This window comes from Thermobia domestica, chromosome 18, assembly GCF_964235325.1.
Source record: "Thermobia domestica chromosome 18, izTheDome1.hap1.1, whole genome shotgun sequence".
Lineage (NCBI taxonomy): Eukaryota > Metazoa > Arthropoda > Insecta > Zygentoma > Lepismatidae > Thermobia > Thermobia domestica.
In genome coordinates, this window is record NC_137471.1 from 43239361 (window position 1) to 43247956 (window position 8596).

Here is an 8596-nt window from a genome sequence, read left to right on the forward strand (position 1 = left end):
TTAGCTTTTTCGCGATTTTGGACAGCCCTAACTCCGAAATTATGCACTTTTCCCCACAGGTCCATATGAACTTTTCTCGTATTTTTATGTGAGGAATCACCTGTTAGTTTGTCGGTATAGGTCATTAACACCCTATATATATGGAATATATATAGCGTGTTTATAAATGAATGGTGAGGTTTTGAAACTTAATAATACATCTATTTATTACTTTACACGGGTAAAACCTACACCGTGGTAGCTGCCCAAGTTTCTCATGCGCTACCTGATGTTTGCTTGTCATGCCTACTGTGGGGCTGCAGCATCAGTTTCCGAGATGGCGTCGCAACAGGAAAAGACTTTCTGTATGCTCCATTTTGAAGTGTCCAAATCTATGGTTACAGTGCAGCGTTGAGTTTCGTGCACGGTCTAGGAAACACCCACCACACAAGAATAACGTAAATAGGTGGTACCGACAGTTCGTGGAAACTGGATGCTTATGTAAAGGCAAGAGTTCTACTCGACCTCGTGTCTCTGATGCAAGTACACGGCCCATTTTTCTTCAGAGAAGAAACTGTGACCGGTAACTCATTTCTAGATATGTTGGAAATCTGGTTGTTACCCCAGCTGAACACCAATTATAATGATAACATTTTGCAACTGAACGGTGCTCCGTCCCATTTTCATGGGAGTGCACGAGAACTTCTTCATCGTGTTCACCACCACCATTGGATTGGACGTACTGCAACAGATGACACAACATTCTCCTCTGGCCAACCCGTTCGCTGGAGTTAACACCATGCAATTTTTCTTTCTTTGGGATTTGTTACAGACAGAGCTAATGTGCCGCCAATGCCCGTGTTCATTGAGGAAGTTTGTGATCGGATACGCATACACTGTAAACCATTATGGCGGACGATCTACACCGAGTATGGGAAGAATCTGATTACCGTATTGACGTGTGTCGTGTGACCAAGGGTTCACATTGAAGGATTCTGATTAATGCATCAGAAACTTGGACACCTGCCGCTGCTTATGCTGTAGAGTTTGCCCATATAAGGTAATAAATAGATTTTCCTCTCCATTAATTTATAAACACGCTAAATACATATCCATGGCTTGGGTCTAAAAGGGTCAATGCCACTGTTTGACAAAAATGAGATACTCTTCAATTTTATCTTCTATGAATGGATGAATGTCAACACGAAATACTTTGGAATATATACCATTCATATTAACATTTTCTTTTCTTGCACAAGAAACCACACATATATATATATATACCCCCTACACCACAGCGGATGGAAATGAATAAAAAAAACGAACACTTAAATTCCATTACATAATTTACGTTCACAAGGTATATATTGAAAAATGTTTATTTACAAAATGTTAGTACATAAACAAAACAAAAAAGTATAAAAACAAGCAATAATAATAATAAAATAAAATAACGGCTTTTCTTTAGTATTTAGTAATTCAGTACATATAGTATATGAAACACACTCCACAAATTAAAACGTACAAAATGATTCACCGTAGCTGTAAACATGAAATGACATAAGTAAAGACCGGCAGTTGTAGCGAAATTTCATATTTTGCCATTTTTACAAGAAATAATGAATAAATGTCACTTGTATATATTTGCTATTTTATGACTGCTTCTTAGGTTTTGTTCTCTTTTTGCTGGCAATATAAGTCACATTGCTTGCTGTTATCGAGCAATAGAGCCCACTAGTGAGATATGGAATATAATGCTCCCCAACGAAGGGCATGAATCATTGTTATCCAACCAAATACACGGAAAGCACGATTGATGTTGCTATATATTCCAAGTTTGTGACATGCTCTTAAACGATCGTTTTCAGGCCTCGCATGATCTTAATGGACAGAGGACCTAACTTGTGTGTGAACAATCTAAACAAAATGCTTATATCATGCAATTAGGTACCAAACAGGGTTTATTCAACTTGACCGGAGCTTTTTTCAAGCATTTTTTTACGGTATTCATTAGCGTAATCTCTGTAGTTTTGTGTTTAAGATGATCACATTTTTCTAAACTGTACAGACTAATTCTCATTCTTTTTCTTCCTTTTAATGTGTACTAGTTATTAATACTGTCAAAGTTATACACAATATATATTTGAAGTACAAGTGGATGCTGAGGTGACAAATTTTATGTAATGTCTACAACTGTCTTTTATTATTTTTTGGGGGGGCGGGGGGAGGAAGAGAGGGCAGTATTACATAAAATTAAAAGACTATAACGAAGTCGAATACAGAAACCTTAAAATGAGCAGCTCTACTATGAGTTAACTTGGCTTATATACAGCTTATATACTTATGGAAACGTCACTGGTGATATTCCGTAACTGAATAACCTGCTCCTTAATATGTTAGTGTACCATCTTGTTTTATTACTACTAGTCAGCGTATAAGTGGTACATTTTGACATTATTCACAAAAAGGTTCTGCAGCGATGATTTCTGCTAATAAAGAAATTTTTAAAAAAGCGGTTTTTAGTGCATTCTTAAAACTTATTTTGCGTACCATTTTCGGTGTTTTATTTTACCACAACTACTGGTCTTTAAATATAACTGTAAACAAAATCATATATATGAAAAATGAGTAACTTCACTAACTGCGGAGACTTTTAAGGAAAAAGAACAACGAGCTACTGACTACAGTATATGTAGGGTTATAGAAGTGAAAAAAAAAAGTTGTATGCTTACAAAATCTGCACATTTCTTTTTGATATGTGACAATGAAAGGACAAGTACACTATAAGTTGTTAAATTACTATGTGAACACGATAACTAATATTTAAATCTTCCATATTTACTTAAGGCAGTATCAGCAAAAAAATATTCTAATAATTAACTAAAAAACTATTTTGTCCACTCATTCTACATGTCACCAAAAAATGTAAATCAAAATAAAATTTATATATATATATATACTCTCACAGCAATTTTTTCCATATTTTTACTTATTAACATTATAATACTGTATAAAAATAATAATTAACAGTCTTCTTCAGTGTACGATTTGTAATAATGAACTTTTGAGTTTTACTCTACTTTGATTTCAATACTTTTCAAAATACTAAAAATAGAATAAGACGGATATACATTTTACACCATGACATTCACGATTAATTTTACATTTAAGTTTGCCCCAATTTGATATTTATTTACCCAGCTGAAAACTGACACGAGAGAGAAACAATGCTGAAATGTGACATTAACCTAACAAAGTTATACTTTAAAAATATAGTGAATACCATTTTAACATTATGTGATCTCTACTCGATTCGATACGCTACATGTATTTAATGCATAGACTTGAAAGAAAGAAATGAACAATCTATGAGCTTATTTGTTTTAATTGTTATTATGAACAAGGAAACAATACTTCTGAATTAGAAGAAGGCCGTCATGTTTCTTTTAAACATGATCATTGACAACACAATCAAAATTTAAAGTTATCTTACATCGCAATACACATGTGTATAAAATGCTTTGACAAAACACTTCTTGAGAAGATAAGTACAAACCATACACTTAGTATATAAGTAAATTTATTTATTTATTTTTGACATTAGCAAAATAATGACTTACGAAATTACCAAATAACAAAAGCATTCATTGGCTTTACTTACAGATTTCTTTTAATAGTATGTATTATATTAAATAATAAAAATTAGCATATAAACTAACACAAATATTAAACGGTAATAAAACACTTAAAATCAACGTATAATCTATAGGTAGCTTTTTTCTCTATCAATAAAGCAAAAGTAACAAAAATATTAAGATGACGTTCTTTCTATAAGTAGGCTTTCCTCTATCAATACAAAATAAAGGTAACAAAAATTCTTTCCATAGATAACCTTTCCCTCTATCAATACAAAACAAAGGTAACAAAAATTCTCTTTCCATAGGTAACCTTTCCCTCTATCAATACAAAACAAAGGTAACAAAAATTCTCTTTCCATAGGTAACCTTTCCCTCTATCAATACAAAACAAAGGTAACAAAAATTCTCTTCCCATAGGTAACCTTTCCCTCTATCAATACAAAACAAAGGTAACAAAAATTCTCTTTCCATAGGTAACCTTTCCCTCTATCAATACAAAACAAGGTAACCTTTCCCTCTATCAATACAAAACAAAGGTAACAAAAGTTCTCTTCCCATAGGTAACCTTTCCCTCTATCAATACAAAACAAAGGTAATAAAAATTCTTTTTCCATAGGTAACCTTTCCCTCTATCAATAAAAGCAAAAGTAACAAAAAATCTTAACATCATGTTCCTTCTATAGATATCCTTTTTTCTACCTATAGAAAGCAAAAGTAACAAAAATCTAGAACTCACATACTGTTTACAAGTAGTTTTATTCTTTATCAATACAAAGTAAAAGTAACCGAAACCTTAAAATCACGTACTGAATACACGTAGCCTTTATCTCTATCAGTACAAAGCAAAAGTAATAACAATCTAAAACTTACATTCTGTTTACAGATAGCTTTACTCTCTATCAATACAAAGCAAAATTAACCGAAACCTTAAAATTGCATACTGTCTACAGGCTTCCTTTATCTCTACCAATACAAGGCAAAAAGTATTCTCCTTTACTAATAATGTTACTTGTTAGTTCGTAATTTTATTTAAGTACTTCCGAAACTTACAACATTAAACAAAACTATTACTTTGTCTTTCTTTGAGCAAAAGTAACCTTGTATCACAAAAATTCAAGCACCATTCTGTTACGTATTTATGTTTCAATTTTGCATACATTCCCGAGTGATGATATCAGTCTAAAATCTAGTAGATGCATGCCGCTAATGTATAAACTTAGGGATGTATATTATAGTACTTAAATATTAATTATTAATTAATGTACATTGATTTCTTCGAGAAGTACTTTTTGACGGAGTAAATGCTTTTCGGAGAAATCAATACAATAGTACGGTATTTCTTCTTGATTTAGCATTGGTTGATAGCTTGGTATTAATAAAATTAGTTTTGTAACAATTGAAAGTAGACGTACAAAATGTAAAAATGAAAAGTTTCAAGTTTCCAGTATAGAGATACGAAAATAGAACATCTGAAATAGAGAAGAATGAAAGATATGAAGAAAATCAGGCCCACTTGCTCATTTTTCAAGATCAATAGCCGAACGAATAGTTTTTACCACTATTATTTATGTTGGAAGGCGAGTTCAATGTGCTCTGTTGGTCGTAAAGTCTGAATCAGTTGCATATGTAAAGCGTGAATACTGTGGCTTGTTTAACAAAGAACTTTTCCAAATTTAGCCATCATAACAAGGAATTATAAGTGTAAGACGTATTCTCAACAATTCTAACCATCACGCGTACCAAATCATAAATAGTTATTTTAGTTTGTCAATATTAAAAAAATGTGCACTACCTGAAGAAAGAAAAATATCAAAGAAGCGTTATCGTTTCTCACGCTGGTTATATGGGACCTAACCTCTATGGCAAAAACTAGATATTGCCTTGATATCTGACTTGGAAACAAAAGAAAAGTTCACGAATTCGTATTGAAATAAAAAGGGGTGGTGTGTTCTCTTTATTTAGACCTTAACTCCATATCTCAACTAAAGTTTGTTCCAAAACTATATTGTCACAACTATTATTTTACTTATGCATTGCATGAACCTTGCGCAGCAGTTAGTAATAATTAACTATACTATTAATACGAGGCATTAGAACAGTCATAATTATAAAATTCTCATTTACTTGAAAAACACCATCAAAAATACAAATATATATATTTAAACTCATAATATACTTCCACATGAGAATATATAATCAAAGTTTAAAATGAAATCCATGGAATAAAGGAACATGGTGGTCAGTTATTTAAAACTTAATTGAAGGCAATAATTAACACATTTTTAATCTAATTTTTAAGGAGATAAGAATAATAATTCTTACTATGTTGACTGCGTTTATAAGAGTTTTCCAATGTTAACGTTGCATGTTAACGAATTTGAGTTTTAGCGTATTATAATTGGTTACATACTCAATAATTTCTTAAATTATTAATTACAATTTAGTTTTTGCTAAGAGTAAAAGTTACATTAAAAAAAAAATACAGAAGCAGTGCCTAAAAGCAACTCTCACACTGTTCCGAGTCTACAGTAGAATCATAAAATCTCTGGTCCTTCTATCAAGAAATCTCCGCAAAAATATTTTTCTACATAAACAACCAGTGTATCAAGAGTTTTATTTCAATTTAAGAATCCTTGTACCAAAAGAGGAAGATGTTTTCATACAATGATTTGATCTTTATATGACTTAACCTGATGGAAAACATCACAGGGTAAGTGGCTGTAACTGTTCAGGGAAATTTATAAGCGCACTCATCAAAGCAAGTTTTACACTTATTTCCTTAAATATTATAGGCCTTATGCAGAGTCGTTCTGATGCATGATTAGCGCCATACTAGAGTTCGACTAACATATTTTCTGCAGAAGTCAGACCTTTAGTATGACGCTAATCATACGTCAAAACGACTCTACCTAAGGCGGTATTTATTTAACAGTTAATTTCGAGGCTGACACTTCCATGAAAAGTGTCTAAACAATGCTAGAAAAGGCTGTAATTAATTGACAAACAAGGCATATATAAATAAATAAGAAACCTATATTTACTTTGTCCCTATTCTAACTTTGATAATGGCTATTTTACATGAAGCTTACATAAGGCATTGGCCGTACATTTAAAGCCACATTTCTTTATTCCACAAATTATTATTATTTTCCGCATTAAAGGATTGGTTATATTTCTAAGAATGTACCTCTAGACTAAGTCTTATGTTTATAACTACAAAATATGCTTTTTATTTCACTGCATTAGGTAGTGCCACAACAAAATACTCTTATAATTCGCCAACGAATACAATACAAAAATATCACTTTTTTAATCGCTTGGTTCCTTTTCAACGAGCGAAAGAATCTTTTATAACAATTAACGCAATTGGTTAAGCACTTCATATGATTGGATCCTTATAAACTTTCCTTGTCTGTTATGAACTCTATCATCAATAACACCAAATAAACCTGAAAAGAATGGCATTATAAATGATAATGCATATACGAATAAAATAACATAATAAACATCATTTAAACATCATTTAGTTATCAATGATTAGGCTAGTACAAAACGAAATTATTTTCTTCCACTTTATCATTAATCTATCAATACATTTAGTTATTATGTATATAAAGCATTCATAGTCTTGAATGGCATTTGAAGGGAACAGCTGGTTTTATTTTCTTAGACCGTATTCTCTACTGGTGCCAATTCATTAAATTTCATGAATATTTTATCCATGTAAATGTTTGTTTTGTATTTTATTAATATCCTTAGCAAGGTAAAAGTTTTGTCAATACAAGATATCTGTATCTCCAACATATTTCTACTGCTTTACCTTCTTTAATCCTCATGTTGCTCACAAACGAAGCTAATCACTACCTAATACACAACCTGTAAATTGTGTTTTGAAATGGAGTCACCGACAGCACAGCACTGACAAACGTTTTCATTTTGTCTCTATTTCGAAACAACCATGTTTTTATTCAAATATTTTTTTCTACTAATGAAGTTACAGGGATTATTCTATGAAATAGCGTTATTGGTCGAATAATAAGCAGTAGTAGATATCAAGATTAGCCCATCTGAGAAACTTAACAGCACTAAATTATTACTTGACTCCCTGTCATCCATTAATTGAAGAGTTTGATGAAATAAGGGCGTAAGTCTGAAACATGCAGTTGGAGAAAAACGATGTTGAAAATTTAAGTAGTGTTTTTTCTTATGCAGCATTTGATTCCGATATTGAATTGAAATGTTACCAGGAGACTAAACAAGCATGGCAAAAGCCATAAATGCGTTTGATGCTAAAAGGGACTAAACTCGCTTACGCCCTTGTTACATCAAATTCCTCAATTTATAATAGATGGAAGATGGATACGTGATAACGGAGAAACCAGAAGAGGGAGAAAAACGAAACGTTGCATGAAGCAACTATAAGAAGGGGGACATAGTTTTACGTATTAAACATCACTACCAGTGAACAGTGTTGTCATCCCAGTATAAACTTATATTTTTTTGCAAATGGCACTACGTCAGATTATTACATATTTCTAATCAACATGTTAAACGAAAACATAAAATACCATATTTATTATTCAGTGTTGCCATAGATAGTATCACAGACATCCAAACTTTGGAAGCCTCTATCACACATACATAACGGAGATGGACAAGACAATGCACATTGGAAGTATCTTAGCGTTGGATACTATGGTCATTGGTCATGGTATGACTTGTTTTGAATGAATAGGAACGAAGTTATAAGAACTTGATAATTCACTTCTAAGACTAATGATGTTACCGAACATGAAAAATATTTGTTTTAGGGCGCTCTTAAATAACATATGCTATTTATTATTATTATTATTATTATTATTATTATTATTATTATTATTATTATTATTATTATTATTATTATTATTATTATTATTATTTATTTATTTATTTATTTAGTCGTAGGTTCTTAATTAGTTTAAAAGTCGCTGAAAGAACAC

At 31.6% G+C, this 8596-nt stretch overlaps 1 long non-coding RNA gene across 1 annotated transcript; it reads left to right on the forward strand.

Moving 5' to 3' along the window:
- Positions 1–3977: 3977 nt before the first annotated feature.
- LOC145675841 (uncharacterized) lies at positions 3978–4258 on the forward strand. Its single transcript, XR_014129227.1, has 2 exons — positions 3978–4090; positions 4122–4258. It is a non-coding gene; the product is annotated as an uncharacterized LOC145675841 (long non-coding RNA).
- Positions 4259–8596: the final 4338 nt, after the last annotated feature.